Genomic DNA, 21,847 nt, shown 5'->3' on the forward strand with positions numbered 1-21,847 from the left:
GGGTAATGATTCAGATGGACTGAACCAAATCACGGTGAACCTAGAAGATGTGGTAGGCCTGATTGACAAACTTAAGAGTTGTAAATCACCTGGACTGGATGGTATACACCCCAGAGTTCTGAAGGAACTAAAAAATGAAATTTCAGACCTATTAGTAAAAATTTGTAAACTATCATTAAAATCATCCATTCTACCTGAAGACTGGAGGATAGCAAATGTAACCCCAATATTTAAAAAGGGCTCCAGGGGCGATCCGGGAAACTACAGACCGGTTAGCTTGACTTCAGTGCCAGGAAAAATAGTGGAAAGTGTTCTAAACATCAAAATCACAGAACATATAGAAAGACATGGTTTAATGGAACAAAGTCAGCATGGCTTTACCCAGGGCAAGTCTTGCCTCACAAATCTGCTTCACTTTTTTGAAGGAGTTTATAAACATGTGGATAAAGGTGAACCTGTAGATGTAGCATACTTGGATTTTCAGAAGGCATTTGACAAAGTTCCTCATGAGAGGCTTCTAGGAAAAGTAAAAAGTCATGGGATAGGAGGCGATGTCCTTTCGTGGATTACAAACTGGCTAAAAGACAGGAAACAGATAGTATGACATAGTGAGTGCAAAGGTAGCGCCGGCGTCATTTTGAAGATTGGCAATACGGCCTGCGTGCAGGAAGTCGCTCCCGGACCCCCGCTGGACTTTTGGCAAGTCTTGTGGGGGTCAGGAGTCCCCCCCAAGCTGGCCAAAAGTCCCTGGGGGTCCAGCGGGGGTCCGGGGGCGATCTCCTGGACGCGTGACGTCGGGAACCAGGAACCAAAATGGCGCCGGCGCTACCTTTGCCCTGTCACATGATAAGGGCAAAGGGCCACCGGCGCCATTTCTCTCAATGCAGTCATGGCCAGAGAGAGGGAGATCGCGTCAGGACCCCCCCACTGGACCCCAGGTAATTTAAAACATTTTGGGGGGGTTCGGGAGGGTGGGGGATTTGTTTTAAAGGTTCGGGGTGGGTTTTAGGGTTTTTTGGTGTGCTGGTTTTCCCGCCCTCCCCCGATTTACGATTTTTAACGATTTTTTTTTTTTTTTTAAAAACACAACGATAAGATTTCCCTCCCCCCCCAGCCAAAATCGATCGTTAAGACGATCGATCACACGATTCACACCCCTAACAGAGAGTAGGATTAAATGGACAATTTTCTCAGTGGAAGGGAGTGGACAGTGGAGTGCCTCAGGGATCTGTATTGGTATCCTTACTTTTCAATATATTTATAAATGATCTGGAAAGAAATAAAAGTGAGGTAATCAAATTTGCAGATGATATAAAATTATTCAGAGTAGTAAAATCACAAGCAGATTGTGATAAATTGCAGGAGGATCTTGTGAGACTGAAAGATTGGGCATACAAATGACAGATGATATTTAATGGAGACAAGTGCAAGGTGATGCATATAGGGAAAAATAATCCTTGCTGTAGTTACACGATGTTAAGTTCCATATTAGGAGCTACCACCCAGGAAAAAGATCTAGGCATCATAGTGGATAATACTTTGAAATTGCCGGCTCAGTAAAAAGCAAACAGAATGTTAGGAATTATTAGGAAGGGAATGGTTAATAAAACAGAAAATGTCATAATGCCTCTGTATCGCTCCATGGTGAGGACGCACCTTGAATACTGTGTACAATTCTGGTCGCCACATCTCAAAAAAGATATAATTGCGATGGAGAAGGTACAGAGAAGGGCGACCAAAATGATAAAGGGGATGGAACAACTCCCCTATGAGGAAAGGCTGAAGAGGTTAGGACTTTTCAGCTTGGAGAAGAGACGGCTGAGGGGGGATATGATAGAGATCTTTAAAATCATGAGAGGTCTTGAATGAGTAGATGTAAATCGGTTATTTACACTTTTGGATAATAGAAGGACTAGGGGGCACTCCATGATGTTAGTAAATAGCACATTTAAGACTAGTTGGAGAAAATTCTTTTTCACTCAATGCATAATTAAGGTCTGGTATTTGTTGCCAGAGGATGTGGTGGAAGCTATTAGTATAACTGCGTTTAGAAAAAGGTTTGGACAAGTTCCTGGTGGAAAAGTCCATTAACCATTATGAAGGTGGATTTGGCGAAATCCACTCTTTATCCCTGGAATAAGCACCTTGGAATCTCTCTACCCCTTTCTGATCCTGCCAGATACCTGTGATCTGGTTTGGCCACTGTTGGAAACAGGATACTGGGTTTTATGGACCTTTGCTCTGATCCAGTATGGCAAGCCTTATGTTCTTAAATAATAACACAAATCAACTTTATTTGCAATTCACTTTGCTTTGCTTTATTTTATTATGTGTCTTCATCTTGGAATGTGAAAGTATTGCTGTACTGAATTGTTTACCAGTTTTATTGTTATATCTGTTATCAAAAGAGAAAAATAGCTTTTCCCTTTACTTGCAACAAAAACACTGCTAAGGAATAATAAAGATCAGTTCAGCTTGTTAAAAGATGTTTAGGGGAATTGCTGCCATAACAAGAGACTGAGTACAGCCCATAAATGCTGTTAAATCTCCATAGTCCTGATAATTAATCACAGGCCCCCTAATTTTAAATTATGTTGAGAAAACAAAGTGAAAAACATGTTTCAAATAAAATCCTTATGAAAATTCATCAAATGTCTGTCATAACAGGTGGTGTGTAAATGCACAGTGAACTTAGTGAACAAAACAATTTAAATTGTATAATGTTCAATATCTTCCATGTTGAACAAGACCATATTTGTCATGGACTATGTTTTAAGATTGTCCAAATCTCTGCTTCAGGGAAAACTTCCACGCAGCAGTATAAACAAAACTTCAGGCTCACAACAGCATTGACATCCGCGGCATCCTGTCCTGCACTCCTCGTGTATGAAGAGACGTGCTCTTGCAATGACATTCCATTGCATTCCACATGTACAGAAAGATGCACTCCACATATTTGGATAAATGTGTTCCTGAAGCAGCATCCCATCTTGTGCTTCGCGTGTATGGATGGATGTGCTACTCCAGCGGCATCCCATCTTGCACTCCTCATGTATGGATGGATGTGCTACTCCAGCGGCATCCTATCTTGCACTCCTCGTGTATGGATGGATGTGCTCTTGCATTGGTATCCCATCTTGCACTCCTCGTGTATGGATGGATGTGCTACTCCAGCGGCATCCCGTCTTGCACTGCTCGTGTATGGATGGATGTGCTCTTGCATTGGTATCCCATCTTGTACTCCTCGTGTATGGATGGATGTGCTACTCCAGCGGCATCCTGTCTTGCACTCCTCATGTATGGATGGATGTGCTACTCCAGTGGCATCCCATCTTGCACTTCTCGTGGATGGATGTGCTCTTGCATTGGTATCCTATCTTGCACTCTGCATGTATGGATGGATGTGCTACTCCAGTGGCATCCCATCTTGCACTTCTCGTGTATGGATGGATGTGCTCCTGCATTGGTATCCCATCTTGTTCTTCTCGTGTATGGATGGATGTGCTCTTGCATTGGTATCTCATCTTGCGCACCACATTTAGGGATAGACACACTCCTGCAGCGGCATCCCATCTTGCGTTCCACAGATATCCACTGTTTATTCTAGAGATAAGCAGCTTTGAATCTATCTGTTCCTTGGGATCCTGCCAGGTACCTTGAGACCTGGATTGGCCATTGTTGGAGACAGGATGCTGGGCTTGATGGACCCTTGGTCTGACCCAGTATGGCATGTTCTTATGTTATTTATGGAGGAGGATGTCGGGAACATTTCCATAAGAACATAAGAAATTGCCATGCTGGGTCCGACCAAGGGTCCATCAAGCCCAGCATCCTGTCTCCAACAGTGGTCAATCCAGGCCATAAGTACCTGGCAAGTACCCAAAAGCTAAGAAGATCCCATGCCACTGATGCAATTAATAGCAGTGGCTATTCCCTAAGTAAATTTGATTAATAGCCGTTAATGGACTTCTCCAAGAACGTATCCAAACCTTTTTTGAACCCAGCTACACTAACTGCACTAACCACATCCTCTGGCAACAAATTCCAGAGCTTTATTGTGCGTTGAGTGAAAAAGAATTTTCTCCAATTAGTCTTAAATGTGCTACTTGCTAACTTCATGGAATGCCCCCTAGTCCTATTATTCAAAAGTGTAAATAACCGAGTCACATCTACTCATTCAAGACCTCTCATGATGTTAAAGACCTCTATCATATCCGCCCTCAGCCGTCTCTTCTCCAAGCTGAACAGCTCTAACCTCTTCAGCCTTTCCTCATAGGGGAGCTGTTCCATCCCCTTTTATCATTTTGCTTGCCCTTCTCTGTACCTTCTCCATCACAACTACATCTTTTTTGAGATGCAGCGACCAGAATTTTACACAGTATTCCAGGTGCGGTCTCACCATGGAGCGATATAGAGGCATTATGACATTTTCCTTTGTATTAACCATTCTCTTCCTAATAATTCCTAACATTCTGTTTGCTTTTTTGACTGCTGCAGCACACTGAGCCGACGATTTCAATGAGTTATCCACTATGACACCTAGATCTTTTTCCTGGGTGGTAGCTCCTAATATGGAACCTAACATCGTGTAATTATAGCATGGGTTATTTTTTCCTATATGCATCACCTTGCACTTATCCACATTAAATTTCATCTGCATTTGGATGCCCAATCTTCCAGTCTAACAAGGTCCTCCTGTAATGTATCACAATCTGCTTGTGATTTAACCTGAAACATTCTTTAAAGGTGGAAATTATAAGCAATTACAACAAATATTTGTGACAATCAAGAACATAATAGATCAGACTGACAAACTAAAGAGTCACTAGGACTGGATGGTATTCACCCCAAAGTCCTAAAAGAAGTAAAACATGAAACTGCTAATCTGTGTGATGTGGGGCATAGTCTCAGGGTCTCTGTGTGGGGTGATTTCTACCATTTGAGTGGTCCAAAGAAACAAACCGGAAACCGATCCAATATTTATTTATTTATTTATTTATTTATTTAATGGCTTTTCTATACCGACATTAGAATGCACATCATATCGGTTTACATCTCAACAGTAGGTGGAAAATACAATGAACAGGGGTGGGAGAGGGACAACAGTAGAAACTCGAGAGCAGGAGGCTCTAGGAGGAGCCTGAAAATTGAACTAGAGAAGTAACAATAACTCGAGAGGTAACATATTTACATGATGCAAATTCCTTGGAGCGAGTCAAAGATAACAGAGAAGCAGGAGAAGAGGGTGAGAGAGGTGCGTTGAGTTAGTCTGGAAATGCCTGGTGGAAGAGCCAAGTCTTTAGCATTTTCCTGAATTTAGTATGGCAAAGCTCCAGGCGGAGGTTTGTGGGTAGGGCATTCCAGTGAGTTGGGCCAGCAATTGAGAGAGCACGGTCCCTTGTTGCTGTGAGACGGGCCTTCTTGAGGGGTGGGACTTGTAGGGTGCCTTTGAGATTTGCTCTAGTGGGGCGGGTGGATTGTGTGGATTGGAGCGGTTTGGAATTATTTATGTGGATGGATTTGTGTATGATAGTGAGAGTTTTGAATAGGATGCGTGATGGGATGGGGAGCCAGTGGAGGTCTTTGAGGATGGGGGTTATGTGATCTGATTTGTGTGTGTTCATGATTAGCCTTGCAGTGGCATTCTGTAGTATTTGGAGGGGTTTGATGGTGGAGTTGGGAAGGCCAAGGTACAAGGAATTGCAGTAATCCAGCTTGGATGATAGGGTGGATTGGATGACGGTTCTGAGATCGTGTGTGTGGAGGAGTGGTTTGAGCTTTTTTATAACATTGAACTTGTAAAAGCCTTCTTTTAGGACAGAGTTAATGTGTTTTTTTAGGTTTAGATGTGGATCAATTAGAACACCAAGGTTTTGTAAGGAGGCTGTGAAGTGAGGGAGGTGGCTGTAGGGTCATTGGGAGGAGAGAGCTTAAGGGTTTGGTGGTTGTGGATGAGGAGAAGCTCAGTTTTTGAGGAATTGAGGGCAAGTTGTATGGAGATGAGTAGTGAGTTTATGGATACAAGGCATTTTTCCCAGAAAATTAGTGTTGTAGATAATGATTCATGGATAGGGATGATGATTTGTACATCATCTGCATAGATGTAGAAATTGAGGCCAAGGTCAGATAGATGATGGCAGAGGGGCAGGAGGTAGATGTTGAAAAGGGTGGATGATAGGGAGGAGCCTTGGGGCACTCCTTGGGTGAGGGCAAAGTGTGTGGATTCTGAGTTGCCAAGTTTAACAGAGAAATGTCTGTTAGCCAGGTAGGATTTGAACCAGAGTAGGGCTATGCCAGAGATACCAATGTCAGCCAAGCAGGAAATGAGGAGGTTGTGGCTATTTATTTATTTATAGCTTTTCTATACCGACTTTCCAATAACAGAATTACTGATCAATTCGGTTTACATTTTAAACTTTAACAGTGACAAGTAATTGTCTTACAATGAACAGGAAGAAATAACTTGGAAATAAATATATGGGGATTATAACATAGATACAATATATAAAGCCTAATGTAGGCATTGGCATAAAACATAGGCGTGGAGTTGGGTATCGAATTTAGGACTGTCGGTAGGGTTGGGTATTGATTTTTTTTTTTTTTTTTTGGACTGCCAAGGATTTGAAATTGAATTGATGAGTTCTTTGGGGTATTATTTGTGTTATTCATTGGGGTATTCTTTGGGGTTCGAGGAATGTTTAGAGTTGAACTTGTCTCTTTCTTATATAGATCTCTTGTCGGTTGTTTGAAAACCTGAAGTTTTTAAGTAGTTCTCTTATAGATTGATTGAAAATGACCTAAAGGGGACCTTGGCAGAGATAAATTCAGCAAGCTGAAATTATGGAAAAGCTAATCGTATCAAAGGCTGCAGAGATGTCAAGGAAGACAATGAGAAAGCTATGACCGTGGTCAAGGCCAGTGAGGAGGGCATCGGTGAGGGATAGTAGAAGGGTTTCTGTGCTCAGGTTCTTACGGAAGCCAAATTGTGAAGAGTGAAGAATGTTGTTGTCTTCAAGATAGTCCATAAGCTGGGTGTTCACCACCTTTTCCATGATTTTGGTGATGAGGGGGAGACTTGAAATGGGACGGTAGTTGGCCGGGTCTTTAGGGTCAAGAGACGGTTTTTTGATCAGGGGTTTGATGACTGCGTGTTTTAGGGAATTGAAAACTGAGCCAGCAGATAGGGAGCTGTTAATGATGTCTGCTAGGGGTTTGGCAATGATGTTGGGGATGGATAGGAGGGTTTTGGTGGGGCTGGTATCGGATGGGTGGGATGCAGGCTTGATTTTTTTGAGAATGACTCAATTTCCTTGGAGGAGGTGAGGTCAATGGTGTGGAGTGAGTTGTTGGGGGAGGTGTGGTGGTTGCTGGGCATGGGAGTGGTTGTGGGAGAGGGAGAGAACCTGAGGAGTATGTTATTTTGTTATGAAAGAATTGAGTGAGTTCTTCACATTTTTTGCTGGCTTCTTCTTCAGTGATGAGAGGGGCGGGGGCTTTGGTGAGGGCGGTGACATATGAGAAGAGGGCTTTGGGGTTATAAATATATTGATGTATTTTGGCAGCGTAGTAGTCACGTTGGGTTTTTTTTAATGGCAAGGCAGTATGTGTGTAAGAATGATTTGTAGGCGGTGGAGTGTTGTTGGGTTGGGTCTTTACGCCAGGCTCTCTCTTTGTTTTTCATATGGTGCAGTTCTGTGGTGTACCATGGTTTGTTGTGTGGGGGTGTAGTGTGTTGCTTGTGGGTGATGAGAGGGCATAAGTTGTTGGCTATGTCGAGGGTGAGGTTATCCCAGGAGCTGAGTGCAGCTTTGGGTGAGGAGCAGTCTAATTTCCTTAGGGATTCGGAGAGTGTGGTGATAATTTCTTCGGACGAACAGGGGTTTACGGAAGGAGAAGGAGTTGTTTTGGGGAGGATTACAAGTGGTGGTGGCGCTTATGGTAAGGTGAGTCTCAATAAGTGAGTGGTCAGACAAAGGGACAGGGGTGCAGGAGGCGGGAGATGGTGTGTGGATGCAAGAGTTGCTACTTGCAATATTGCAAGTAGCAACCAAACAGAGAGAATCGGTAGACACTAAGTGAACTTTATTGAGAAGAAATGCCTGACTAAGGCCGAGTTTTGCTCAATTCTGAGCTGCTTCAGGGTCTAATATAAAAACAAACATAATAAATATAACCAAAAAACCATCTATAACTGATTAAACAAATATAAACACAAATAGACATATATACACCATACAGACATTAATAGTTAAATCATAATAAATGATAGCAGGAGTGATTTAAAGGAAAAGACACAAATACAGAGAAAGTATAGTTTTCCCATAGCTACTAACAGATACCACCGATTTTAACAGACATTTCTTTTAGTCATCGTTTTATTTACATATTTTTGTTTTTAAACATTTTTTATATATTTTTATTTTTTAATTGCCTTAGTTCTTACATTATAATTTATATAATATATATAAGTACCTATTATTTATTCCCATTTATGTTTTATATTTTTTAAGTTTTTACACTATAACCCATTTAATATCTTTATGGTAGCTTAAGGTTACTGATACTAACAATTATTCCTTGAACGGATCAACACTGTATTTTTTTTTATATGTATAGCTATGGGAAAACTATACTTTCTCTGTGTTTGTGTCTTTTCCTTTAAATCACTCCTGCTATCATTTATTATGATTTAACTATTAATGTCTGTATGGTGTATATTTGTCTATTTGTGTTTATATTTGTTTAATCAGTTATAGATGGTTTATTTGGTTATATTTATTATGTTTGTTTTTATATTAGCCCCTGAAGCAGCTCAGAATTGAGCGAAACTCGGCCTGAGTCGGGCATTTCTTCTCAATAAAGTTCACTTGGTATCTACCGATTCTCTCCGTTTGGTCGCTACAGTTAGAGTGGGCAATTTTAAGATATTGGTCATTAGGACTTTAAAGAGGTGGAGTGCCCTCTGTACATCGATGGGTTTTCTATTGCCAGAAGCTTCCCTGCTCATAGGTGGTAAAACCTCTCACAGCAGGGAAGAGGTTCTTATCCCTTGCATGTGGCTACTCCTTAGCGAGGTAAGTCTAACCCCAGTCTCAATCAATAAGTAAGGCTCTATGCAAAAGTCTGAATTCTAATCATTTCAGTTTAACTGTGTCTTTATTTATTTATTTATTTATTTATTTAACACTTTTCTATACCGACCTTCATGAAAAATTTCATATCAGATCGGTTTACATGTAACAAAGGGTATAACTTAAACAAGAACAATTCACTAGAAGCGGAAGTTACATATAACAAGGGTAGATAACTTGGAGGCTAGGCTAGCCAGAGGTAAAGGACAGTGTAACTGAAGAGAACTAGAAAAGGCAATGAAACAAAACAAACGGCAGCTTAATTATAATGTCTAAACATGGCGGGGCGTTAGCCAGTAAAGCAGAGTCCTGTCCGGTTGACAATTAATGGCTTAGAAAGTTAGGGGAAGGCCTGGAGGAAGAGCCAGGTCTTAAGTTTTTTTTCGGAAAGTTCGAAGGCAAGGTTCTAGTCTGAGGTCCGTGGGCATATTGTTCCAGATAGTTAGACCTGCCGTAGAGAATGCTCGTTCTTTGGTGGATGATAGTTGCGTGGCTTTTGTTGGGGGAACTTGCAGGGTACCTTTGTACGCTTCTCTTATAGGTCTTGAGGATGAATATAATTTGAGAGGAATCTGGAGGTCTAGTTGTTGCTGATTGTATATGGATTTATGAATTGTGGTGAGGGCCTTGTGCATTATTCTGTATTTTATTGGCAGCCAGTGAAGGTTCCGTAGTATGGGAGTGATGTGCGAACCTCTGTTGGTGTTGGTTAGGATTCTGGCTGCCGAATTCTGCAGCATCTGTAATGGTTTGATGGAGGAGAAAGGGAGTCCGAGAAGGTGCCCACCCCACCCACCCTTTTGAACCCAAGACAAAAAACCTGGAACTGGACTCCCATCTGTTCCTCCAAAAGCCTTTCACCATTCCAGTCTTTAGTAATGACTGCAAAGCGAGCCACAGTTCAATTCCCGGAATTATTTTTATTCATTGATAACATTCTACCATAGCAGTAACAGTTTGAAAAAGGTAATTAGCAAGGCTTAATACATCTCAAACTCTGAGTTTCCAACCAGTCTTACACATAAGGAGAAAAGTACAACTCCTAGTCCTAATGTTCCTGGGCAGGTTTAAAGATATTAAAAGGATTCCTCTCCAGAGTCTCCAAGTGATTGACAAAAGTAACCCTTACAATCTGAAGCTCCAGACAATTAATGACAGAGTACATTTCAAATGTTCAGGGTTTACTAAACACCACAGTTTTCCCAAAAGCATCCAAGGAAAGAGCTCATCAAGCATGGCTGCAAAGTACTGACCTTTCACTACATGATTTCAGCCTTCCAAACATGAGGGGTTTCCAACCACAAATTAATTAACACATAAACAAACTACCCCAGCACCAGTTAAAGTAACTTCAGCCAAATAATTCTGGGTGTGTATTCCTCAGCCTTCCTGTTGCCCCTAATACTGAGCTTGTCTCTTCCAAACTAAGTTCTAGCCCAGCAATTCCCAACCAGTGTGTCGCAGCTCCTGGTGTCCCCACCTGTGCTTCCCTTCTCCCCAGGAGTGGACTGGCTGATGCAATTGATAGGGAAGTGCCACCGCCGGAGGCTGAAGAGCAGAGGCCAGACTTATTGGACCAAACAATAAGACTCCACGTGAGCATATGGGTGTGTGCCTGTGGTAGAATGGATGCGTGAGTGGCAGCTTTGTGTGTGTGTGGTAGAATGGGTGCGTGAGTGGCAGCTTTGTGTGTGTGTGGTAGAATGGGTGCGTGAGTGGCAGCTTTGTGTGTGTGTGGTAGAATGGGTGCGTGAGTGGCAGCTTTGTGTGTGTGTGGTAGAATGGGTGCGTGAGTGGCAGCTTTGTGTGTGTGTGGTAGAATGGGTGCGTGAGTGGCAGCTTTGTGTGTGTGTGGTAGAATGGGTGAGTGAGTGGCAGCTTTGTGTGTGTGTGGTAGAATGGGTGCGTGAGTGGCAGCTTTGTGTGTGTGTGGTAGAATGGGTGCGTGAGTGGCAGCTTTGTGTGTGTGTGGTAGAATGGGTGCGTGAGTGGCAGCTTTGTGTGTGTGTGGTAGAATGGGTGAGTGAGTGGCAGCTTTGTGTGTGGTAGAATGGGTGCGTGAGTGGCAGCTTTGTGTGTGTGTGGTAGAATGGGTGCATGAGTGGCAGCTTTGTGTGTGTGTGGTAGAATTGGGTGCATGAGTGGCAGCTTTGTGTGTGTGTGTGGTAGAATTGGGTGCCTGGGTGCGTGAGTGGCAGCTTTGTGTGTGTGTGGTAGAATGGGTGCGTGATTGGCAGCTTTGTATGTGTGTGGTAGAATGGGTGAGTGAGTGGCAGCTTTGTGTGTGTGTGGTAGAATGGGTGCTTGGGTGCATGAGTGGCAGCTTTGTGTGTCTGTGGTAGAATGAGTGCCTGGGTGTGCGAGTGGCAGCTTTGTGTGTGTCTGTGGTAGAATGAGTGCCTGGGTGCATGAGTGGCAGCTTTGTGTGTGCCTGTGGTAGAATGAGTGCCTGGGTGTGTGAGTGGCAGCTTTGTGTGTGTCTGTGGTAGAATGGGTGCCTGGGTGCATGAGTGGCAGCTTTGTGTGTGTCTGTGGTAGAAATGGGTGCCTGGGTGCGTGAGTGGCAGCTTTGTGTGTGTGTGTGGTAGAATTGGGTGCCTGGGTGCGTGAGTGGCAGCTTTGTGTGTGTGGTAGAATGGGTGCCTGGGTGCATGAGCGGCAGCTTTGTGAGTGTGTGTGTGGTAGAATTGGGTGCATGAGTGGCAGCTTTGTGTGTGTGTGGTAGAATTGGGTGCATGAGTGGCAGCTTTGTGTGTGTGTGTGGTAGAATTGGGTGCCTGGGTGCATGAGTGGCAGCTTTGTGTGTGTGTGGTAGAATGGGTGCCTGGGTGCATGAGTGGCAGCTTTGTGTGTGTCTGTGGTAGAATGGGTGCCTGGGTGCATGAGTGGCAGCTTTGTGTGTGTCTGCGGTAGAATGAGTGCCTGGGTGTGTGAGTGGCAGCTTTGTTTGTGTCTGTGGTAGAATGGGTGCCTGGGTGCATGAGTGGCAGCTTTGTGTGTCTGTGGTAGAATGAGTGCCTGGGTGTGCGAGTGGCAGCTTTGTGTGTGTCTGTGGTAGAATGAGTGCCTGGGTGCATGAGTGGCAGCTTTGTGTGTGCCTGTGGTAGAATGAGTGCCTGGGTGTGTGAGTGGCAGCTTTGTGTGTGTCTGTGGTAGAATGGGTGCCTGGGTGCATGAGTGGCAGCTTTGTGTGTGTCTGTGGTAGAAATGGGTGCCTGGGTGCATGAGTGGCAGCTTTGTGTGTGTCTGTGGTAGAATGGGTGCCTGGGTGCATGAGTGGCAGCTTTGTGTGTGTCTGTGGTAGAATGGGTGCCTGGGTGCATGAGTTGCAGCTTTGTGTGTGTCTGTGGTAGAATTGGGTGCCTGGGTGCATAAGTGGCAGCTTTGTGTGTGCCTGTGGTAGAATGAGTGCCTGGGTGTGTGAGTGGCAGCTATGGGTGCCTGGGTGCGTGAGTGGCAGCTTTGTGTGTGTGTGGTAGAATGGGTGCCTGGGTGCATGAGTGGCAGCTTTGTGTGTGTGTGGTAGAATGGGTGCCTGGGTGCATGAGTGGCAGCTTTGTGTGTGTGTGGTAGAATGGGTGCCTGGGTGCGTGAGTGGCAGCTTTGTGTGTGTGTGGTAGAATGGGTGCCTGGGTGCATGAGTGGCAGCTTTGTGTGTGTGTGGTAGAATGGGTGCCTGGGTGCATGAGTGGCAGCTTTGTGTATGTCTGTGGTAGAATGGGTGCCTGGGTGCATGAGTGGCAGCTTTGTGTGTCTGTGGTAGAATGGGTGCATGAGTAGCAGCTTTGTGTGTGCCTGTGGTAGAATGGGTGCATGAGTGTGTGAGTGGCAGCTATGGGTGCCTGGGTGCGTGAGTGGCAGCTTTGTGTGTGTGTGGTAGAATTGGGTGCCTGGGTACGTGAGTGGCAGCTTTGTGCGTGTGTGGTAGAATGGGTGAGTGAGTGGCAGCTTTGTGTGTGTGGGTAGAATTGGGTGCCTGGGTGCGTGAGTGGCAGCTTTGTGTATGTCTGTGGTAGAATGGGTGCCTGGGTGCATGAGTGGCAGCTTTGTGTATGTCTGTGGTAGAATGGGTGCCTGGGTGCATGAGTGGCAGCTTTGTGTGTCTGTGGTAGAATGGGTGCCTGGGTGCATGAGTAGCAGCTTTGTGTGTGCCTGTGGTAGAATGGGTGCATGAGTGTGTGAGTGGCAGCTATGGGTGCCTGGGTGCGTGAGTGGCAGCTTTGTGTGTGTGTGGTAGAATTGGGTGCCTGGGTACGTGAGTGGCAGCTTTGTGCGTGTGTGGTAGAATGGGTGAGTGAGTGGCAGCTTTGTGTGTGTGGGTAGAATTGGGTGCCTGGGTGCGTGAGTGGCAGCTTTGTGTGTGTGAGAGACCATGGCTGAAGGTGATGTGTTTCTGTGAGAGAGAGACTGGTCAGGAAGGTGACTGGTGTGGGTGTGTGAGAGACAGACTGGTCAGGGAGATGATTGGGTCTGTGTGTGAGAGACAGAGTCTGGTCAGGGAGGTGACTGGTGAGTGTGTGTGTGTGTGTGAGAGACAGAGACTGATCATAAGAACATAAGAAAAAGCCATACTGGGTCAGACCAAGGGTCCATCAAGCCCAGCATCCTGTTTCCAACAGTGGCCAATCCAGGCCATAAGAACCTGGCAAGTACCCAAAAACTAAGTCTATTCCATGTAACCATTGCTAATGGCAGTGGCTATTCTCTCAGTGAACTTAATAGCAGGGAGGCGACTGGTGTGTGAGAGACTTGTCTGGGAGGTGACTGGTGTGTGTGTGTGTGTATGAGACAGAGACTGGTCAGGGACGTGACTGGTGTCTGTGAGTGAGAGACAGAGACTGGTCAGGGAGGTGACTGGTATGCGTAAGTCAGACTGGTCAGCGAGGTGATTGGTGTCTGTGTGTGTGTGAGACAGAGACTTGTCAGGGAGGTGACTGATGCGTGTATGTGTATGTGAGACAGACTGGTCAGTGAGGTGACTGGTGTCTGTGTGTGAGAGACAGAGATTATTCAAGGAGGTGACTGGTGTCTGTGTGAGAGACAGACTGGTCAGGGAGATGATTGGTTCTGTGTGTGAGAGACACAGACTGGTCAGCAAGGTGACTGGTGTCTGTATGTGAGAGACAGAGACTGGTCAGGGACGTGACTGGTGTGTGTGAGACAGAGACTGGTCAGGGACATGACTGATGTGTGTGAGTCAGACTGGTCAGCAAGGTGACTGGTGTCTGTATGTGAGAGACAGACTGGTTAGGGAGGTGACTGGTGTGTGTGAGACAGAGACTGGTCAGGGAGGTTACTGGTGTGTTTGTATGTGAGACAGAAACTGGGCAGGGAGATGACTGGTGTGTTTGTATGTGAGACAGAGACTGGGCAGGGAGATGACTGGTCTGTGTGAAAGAGACTGAGTATGAGTGACTGGTTGTGGGCTCTAAGGAAGAAGACCTTGAGGACAGAACGTCAGCAGCCACTACTGCTTCTGGTTAGTGCTATTGGCCTGCAAGGGAAAGGAGTAGGAGAGTTGCTGGAGAGGGTAAGTAAAGGTGGCTTTTTAAGTTTATTTTTCTGATTCACTGCCATTTTAATTATTGGGTATTATTTATTTATTTATTTATTTATTTTAGTTTTTTCTATACCGGCATTCGTGAGGATTTCACATCATGCCGGTTTACAATGAACAGTGGAGTGATAAAAGGAACAATGAACGAAATAAATAATAGGTGTTAAACATAAAATAGTTACAGTTACAATAAAACAGGGATAAGTGCAACTGGGAGCAAGAGGAAAAATGAAAGGAACTTTAAAGGAACTTTAACATAGTATATAACCGAGTTACATTGACCGGGGTACCTTACAAGAATTATGTGATGTGTCTGCAGTTTTAAAATATTTAATTGATATTTAGAAAATATTTAATACTTTTTATGATTTTTTAATTGTTGAATGTTTTTCTTTTCATCAGCTGTTTTGTAACATTTATTAGTATAGCTTTACAATTATTTCTGTGTGGGGCTCTGTAGCAGCTTGGCTTATTCTGTTTTCCTAATAGGAAGTGTTTAGGGCCTGGTTAAATATTTGTAGTGTTGCCTTTTCATAGATAGGGTTGTTACTGTTTGAGTGCATGCCATATTACAGGTGTAACTTTGTGCGGGTTAGTTTGTGTGCATTATTGCAGATCCTGGGACTATGTTAGGTGCTATATTTCTCTTTCTATTTATCCAGGTTTGCTCTGCATGCAGAGTGATTGTTTTGGTTTTCCATTCCAGTTTGTCTCCTTATTTATCATTTGTGGTGAAGGACCGGAAGGCTCATCTGCATACTGCTCCCAGGATCCCCTGGGAGAGGAGTCCAGAGGTCACCACAAGCGATCCAGGGACTGACTTCCACAGCCCCAGCTTCCAGAGGCCCCGCACCCTTTGCAGTAGAGGAGGACTGGAAAAGCGTGCCTAAGGGCATGCGAATCTCAAACCCTTCCATTAACTGAGTGAAGATTAATTTAACTGTGGTTAAGGAGGATTGGTAAGTATAGCTTTCAGAAATTTTTGGGCTTATAAAAGTTTGGTGAAAGGTGAAATTAAGGGATATGTTCTTTAGAGTTTGTGTGTGTCTGAGGTAATAAGCAAGCCAGAAATAGTTAATTCTAGTGTCTGTCTTTCCCACCCACTCAACCCTTAATTTTTAAGCACGAGACACTTTCTTATTAAAAATCAATCAGGGTCTTATCTAAATCATACTATTGTACCAGCCCGTTTTGAAAGTTTAATCATCCCCTTGTAGGACACTAGCTGATTAATTAGTAAATTCACCTGTAAATTTAAAGTACTCTCATTCCAAATCCCTTAGTATCCTAAACTTAACTAGGAACTCAATAAAACTAAGATGAAGGCAGCAGTCCAGCAGCAAGAGGAGGGCTTTCTAGTCTTTTGCATTTAGTGTCACATGTATGATTTTTTACCTGCCGGTGAGAGATTGTATGTGTACACTCGGCGCAAAGAGCTCCTGGCTCTCGGGGAACAAGTCCGATCTCTGGAGGCTAGAGTAGCAGACTTGGAGGAGCTGAGGGAGACAGAGAGGTACATTGATGGGACCTTCAGGGACATAGTAGCCAAGTCCCAAATCCAGTCTGGCAGCCCCAGTGCTGCCTTGGATCAGAAAGGTCTCCCAGTAGGAGAACATCACCCTGGTGTAGCAGGAAGTGATCCTGTAGCAAGGACCTCCTCTCCAGGTGATGTATTCTCCTCTTGCACTGAAGACAAGTCTCCCAGGGCTACTGCCCAGGAGGGAAGAGTTAGGCCGACCATCATAGTTGGTGATTCGATTATTAGAAATGTAGATAGCTGGGTGGCTGGTGGACATGAGGACCGCCTGGTAACTTGCCTGCCTGGTGCGAAGGTGGCAGACCTCACACGTCACCTAGATAGGATTATAGACAGTGCTGGAGAGGAGCCAGCTGTCATGGTACATGTGGGCACCAACGACATAGGAAAATGTGGGACAGAGGTTCTGGAAGCCAAATTTAGGATTTTAGGTAGGAAGCTGAAATCCAGTACCTCCAGGGTGGCATTCTCTGAAATGCTTCCTGTTCCACGTGCAGAGCTCCAGAGTCTCAATGCGTGGATGAGACGATGGTGCAGGGAAGAGGGATTCAGCTTTGTAAGGAACTGGAGAAACGTTTGGGGAAAGGGGAGACTTTTCCAAAAGGATGGGCTCCACCTTAACCAGAGTGGAACCAAGCTGCTGGCACTAACTTTCAAAAAGGTGATAGAGCAGCTTTTAAACTAGAACAAGGGGGAAAGCCGACAGTCACTCAGCAGTGCATGGTTCGGAGAAATGTATCCTTGAAGGATACTAATGAAACAGGAGAGTTAGGGCATCACAACAGAGAGGTTCCATTAAAAGCAAACATAGTTCACGTGCCTATATGTAAAATCACCGAAGTTAATGATTTCCGAATTATCCCAAACAACTGAAAAGCAGGTTGTTAATACAAACAAAAAACACACTTTGAAATGTCTGTATGCCAATACCAGAAGTCTAAGAAGTAAGATGGGAGAGTTAGAGTGTATAGTAGCAAATGATGAGATTGACATAATTGGCATCACAGAGACTTGGTGGAAGGAGGATAACCAATGGGACAGTGCTATTTCAGGGTACAAATTATATTGCAATGATAGGGAGGATCAACTTGGTGGGGGTGTGGCACTTTATGTCCAGGAGGGTATAGAGTCCAACAGGATAAAGATCATACAAGAGACTAAATGCTCAGTAGAATCTATATGGGTAGAAACCCCATGTGTGTTGGGTAAGAGTATAGTGATAGGAGTATACTACCATCCACCTGGACAAAATAGTCAGACAGATGATGAAATGCTAAGAGAAATCAGGGAAGCTAACCAATTTGGCAGTGCAATAATAATGGGAGATTTCAATTACCGCAGAATACAAAAAGTGCAGATTTGTAGTCAATCCTGACAAAGTATTCACAGAATGCTTTCAAAAGTCAAAGAGGTTTTTATTCATTCAATCAGGCAACTCCACTGATTTATAAAGCATGAAACTTTACGGCGTCCCCCGACACGGTCCCGTGTTTCGCCTTGGGCTGCATCGGGAGGGCACGCCACCAGGAATTCATATAAGAAGTACTGAAAAGAATAATTAAAAATCAGGAAACAGTACAGGACTTACAACCGAACATGAATACAAGCAAATCAAAAATTAATATTACCTGACAGTTGGTATGCTTAAATTTGACAGGGAGCGCACTTCCCCTTAACACTGACAGGTATTTAAACACTTGCAGAAGGCGCCAAAACTACAGGTGAACCAATCACGTGGATCAAAGGACCCCGTTCATTGGTTCACATTCCTGTAGCGCACCCAAACAGCATTGGACACAGCCAACCCTATTAGTGACAGCTCTAGGTGAACAAAAACCATTCAATCTCCCGATTGAGTCCCTTGGGAGAAACCGTATCTAGAGTAAAAATCCAGCGCTGTTCAATGCGACCAAGCTGTTCAGCATAATGACCACCGCGAACAGGCCGTGGAAACACCTCAATAACACAGTACATGAGATCTGAAAGAGTATGGGATTTTTTTAACCAATGGTCAACCAAAGGTTCATTTTCTCTTGAATGGCGAATTTTTGAACAGTGCTCTATAATGCGTGTTTTGACCATGCGGGAGGTTTTCCCTACATACACTAGGGGGCAAGGGCAAGTGACCACATAAATGACTCCTGATGTGGTACAGTCTGAATGTGAACGAAGCTGAAAAACGTTTTGAGTGACCGGGTGAATAAAAGAGGTAGTAAAAGTTGTGTGGGAGCACATAGTACAATGACCACATGGGTGATGTCCCAATGCACTGGCCGAGCCCCATGACTGGGGAAGGTCCGTATGGACAAGCTTGTCTCGCAAGTTTTTACCCCTACGGTAGGTGAACCGAAGGGGGCCAGGAAATACAGTGTCTAGAGATAAAGCCCGCCAGTGTCTACGGATCATGGTAGTAATCTGTCGACTAAGAGTGGAAAAAGGCAGAATACAGTTAGTAACTGAAGTATCAGAACGAGACGGTGGAAGAAACAGCAAATCCCGATCAGTAAATAACGCGCGTTTCATAGCGTGTCTCACCACCCGCCGGGGATACCCTCTAGATAAAAAACGAGATGACATTGTTTCAGCTTGGTGAATAAATTCACGCCTGGTGGAGCAAAGCCTACGTAATCTAAAAAATTGGCCAGTGGGGATGTTTTCTCTCAAGGTACTAGGATGGCAGCTTTGAAAAGATAACAAGGTGTTTCTATCTGTATTCTTTCGATGGATGGTGGTCAAAAATTGACCATCGTTCGACCATCGTTTTTTTATCTAGAGGGTATCCCCGGCGGGTGGTGAGACACGCTATGAAAGTTCTTTTTCACTCAACGCACAATTAAACTCTAGAATTTGTTGCCAAAGGATTTGGTTAATGCAGTTAGTGTAGCTGTGTTTAAAAAAGGATTGGATAAGTTCTTGGAGGAGAAGTCCATTACCTGCTATAAATTAAGTTGACTTACAGGCCGATTCAGTAAAAGTCGCACGTGATTCAGGGGGGAAGATGCAAATGAGGGCCCGTGCTAAAAAGAGGCGCTAGGGACGCCTTTTTGGCAGGAGTGGCAGCTGTCAGCGGGTTTGACAGCCGAGCCCGCTGACAGCCATGGGTTTGGAAACCGGACGCCGGCTAAATTGAGCGTCCGTCTTCCGACCTGCGGGAAGATTTTTAATATTTTTTTTTACTTTTGGGTCCTCTGCCTTAATATCGCTATGATATTAAGTTGGAGGGTGTACAGAAAAGCAGTTTTTACTGCTTTTCTGTACTTTCCCGGTGCTGTCTAAACTTACCGCCTGCCATTAGGCAGGCATTAATTTCTGAAAGTAAAATGTGCGGCTTGGCTGCACATTTTACTTTCTGTATCGCGCGGGAATAACTAAAAGGGCCATCAACATGCATTTGAAGCTAGCGCATCAAAAACGCGCATCCAAACTGTATCGGCCCGTTAGAAAATAACCACTGCTATTACTAGCAACAGTAGCATGAGATAGACTTAGTTTTTGGGTACTTGCCAGGTTCTTGTGGCCTGGATTGGCCACGGTTGGAAACAGGATGCTGGGCTTGATGGACCCTTGGTCTGACCCAGCATGGCAGGTTCTTATTCTTTTAATAAAATTTCACCGACCAATAAAGATGAGATTCCTAGCCTGGCGATTGGGCTGGATGCAGAAAAGGTCTTTGATAGGCTAAATTGGCCTTACTTGTTTGCCATACTTGAGAGATTTGGTCTGCCCTCACAGTTTTGTTGATGGATTAAAGGTTCGTATGCACAGCTCAAAGCCAGGATTCTTATAAATAGGTGTCTCTTGGTTTGTTTTTTTTTTCCATTCAAAAGGTATGCACGTTATCACCACTACTTTTTGATTTGGCACTAGAAATGCTGGCCCACCAGACAAGATCAGACCCTGCTTTCATGCTGGAGGAGAAGAAACATAATCTCTTTATATGCCAATGATGTATTATTCTTTTTATCTAATCCTAAACCATTAGGCTCCAGCTTTTGGCCATCATTAATGCTTTTGGGAAGGTCACTGGCTACAAATTAATTACCATAAATCGGAATTGTTCCTATTGGCATTTATACTCAAGCAGATATCCCTTCATGTTTTGCTCCTTTTTGGGGGGCTGAGATTGATATCAAAATGCTGGGCATCAGTGTTCCCCACTATATAGGCAATTTATACAACTGCAATTATGCTCCGGTGTTTATTTTATTTTACTTACCAAAATTTTCCAAAATCAAGAAGAGTGAATGTTATTAAAATGAATACTCTGCCTTGCTGGGGAAACAGACCATATGTCATTGGTATGATTGTTCTACAGATTGACTTTATATAAAAGCAATAAATAAATGTCACAGATGCCTTCTAATACCTTGTACTGTCCGTCTTTGGAAATGTATGTGCAAGGCTATGGGGGATATGAAGGGCTGCCCTTCAGCCCTCTCTCCTTTATGGTGGAACCCAGTGTTAATGGTGCATTTGTTCAGAGCTGAAGCCAAGTTGTGGTGAGATGTCAAGCTCAGGTGTTTGGGGCATCTGCATGAGGATGAGTGGGCCAAATCATTTTCTTAGATACAAGAGGAGTTTGGGGTGCCTCACCATATGCAGGCTTATTACGATGTATTGACGAAGCTCAATTCTGAGGGGTGGAGCTAGACTAAACCTAATCTGATTAGTCCTGGGGGAATTCTGTGCTACTGCTGAATGCAGAATTTGCGATTCCCCCCCCCCGTGCAGAATTGTCAAATTCATGTGAGGGTGCTAGCCTGTGTGAAAGGATTGTGTATGTGTGAGACAGAGCCTGTGTGAAGGGGTGCATGAGAGAGAGACATAGGTAGCCTGTGTGAGGATGTATGTGTGAGAGAGAAAGGGAGCTTGTGTGGGTGTGTATGCAAGAGAGAGGGCCTTGCATGAGGGGATGTGTGTGTGTGTGTGCGAGAGAGTGTGGGAGCCTGTATGAGCGTGTGTGTCTGTGTAATAGAGAGAGGGAGCCTGTGTGTGAGAAAGGGAGCTTGTGTGGGTGTGTATGCAAGGGAGAGGGCCCTGTATGAGGGGATGTGTGTGTGTGCGGGAGAATCAGGGACCTTGTATGAGGGTGTGTATATGTGTAATAGAGAGAGGGAGCATGTGTGTGAGAGAGGGAGCCTGTGTGAGGGGCAGTACTGAGTCCAGGGTTAAACTCTGGGACTGGCGATAGAGTGGAAGGAGTTGAGTCTAGAGGTGGAGGGGAGAGATACTGGCAGGTGGAGGAGTTGGGGCCTGAGAGGGCAAAGTGGCCAGGGGAGTAGGGAGAGCGAGAGGAAGGGACACTAGCAGTGAATTTCTAGGGAAATTCTGCTCAAAATAGTTAAAATTCTGCATCTCTAAGTAATAACTTTTTTCTGTATTAATTTAAAATGTAATCACTCATGTAATTATTTAAAGACTGTCATGTAAATTGTTATTTTGCTGAATTCCCCCAGAAGTAATCTGACTGAAGTGTCCCTTATGACAGGCCTCTCCCGGACCCAGCCGCGGCCTGCGGGCAGAGAGGGGGGCGGAGCACCCGCAGCCCGGGACCCAGGCCTCTCCCGGACCCAGCCGCGGCCTGCGGGCAGAGAGGGGGGCGGAGCACCCGCAGCCCGGGGC

This window comes from Rhinatrema bivittatum, chromosome 7 (genome assembly GCF_901001135.1).
Source record: "Rhinatrema bivittatum chromosome 7, aRhiBiv1.1, whole genome shotgun sequence".
NCBI lineage: Eukaryota > Metazoa > Chordata > Amphibia > Gymnophiona > Rhinatrematidae > Rhinatrema > Rhinatrema bivittatum.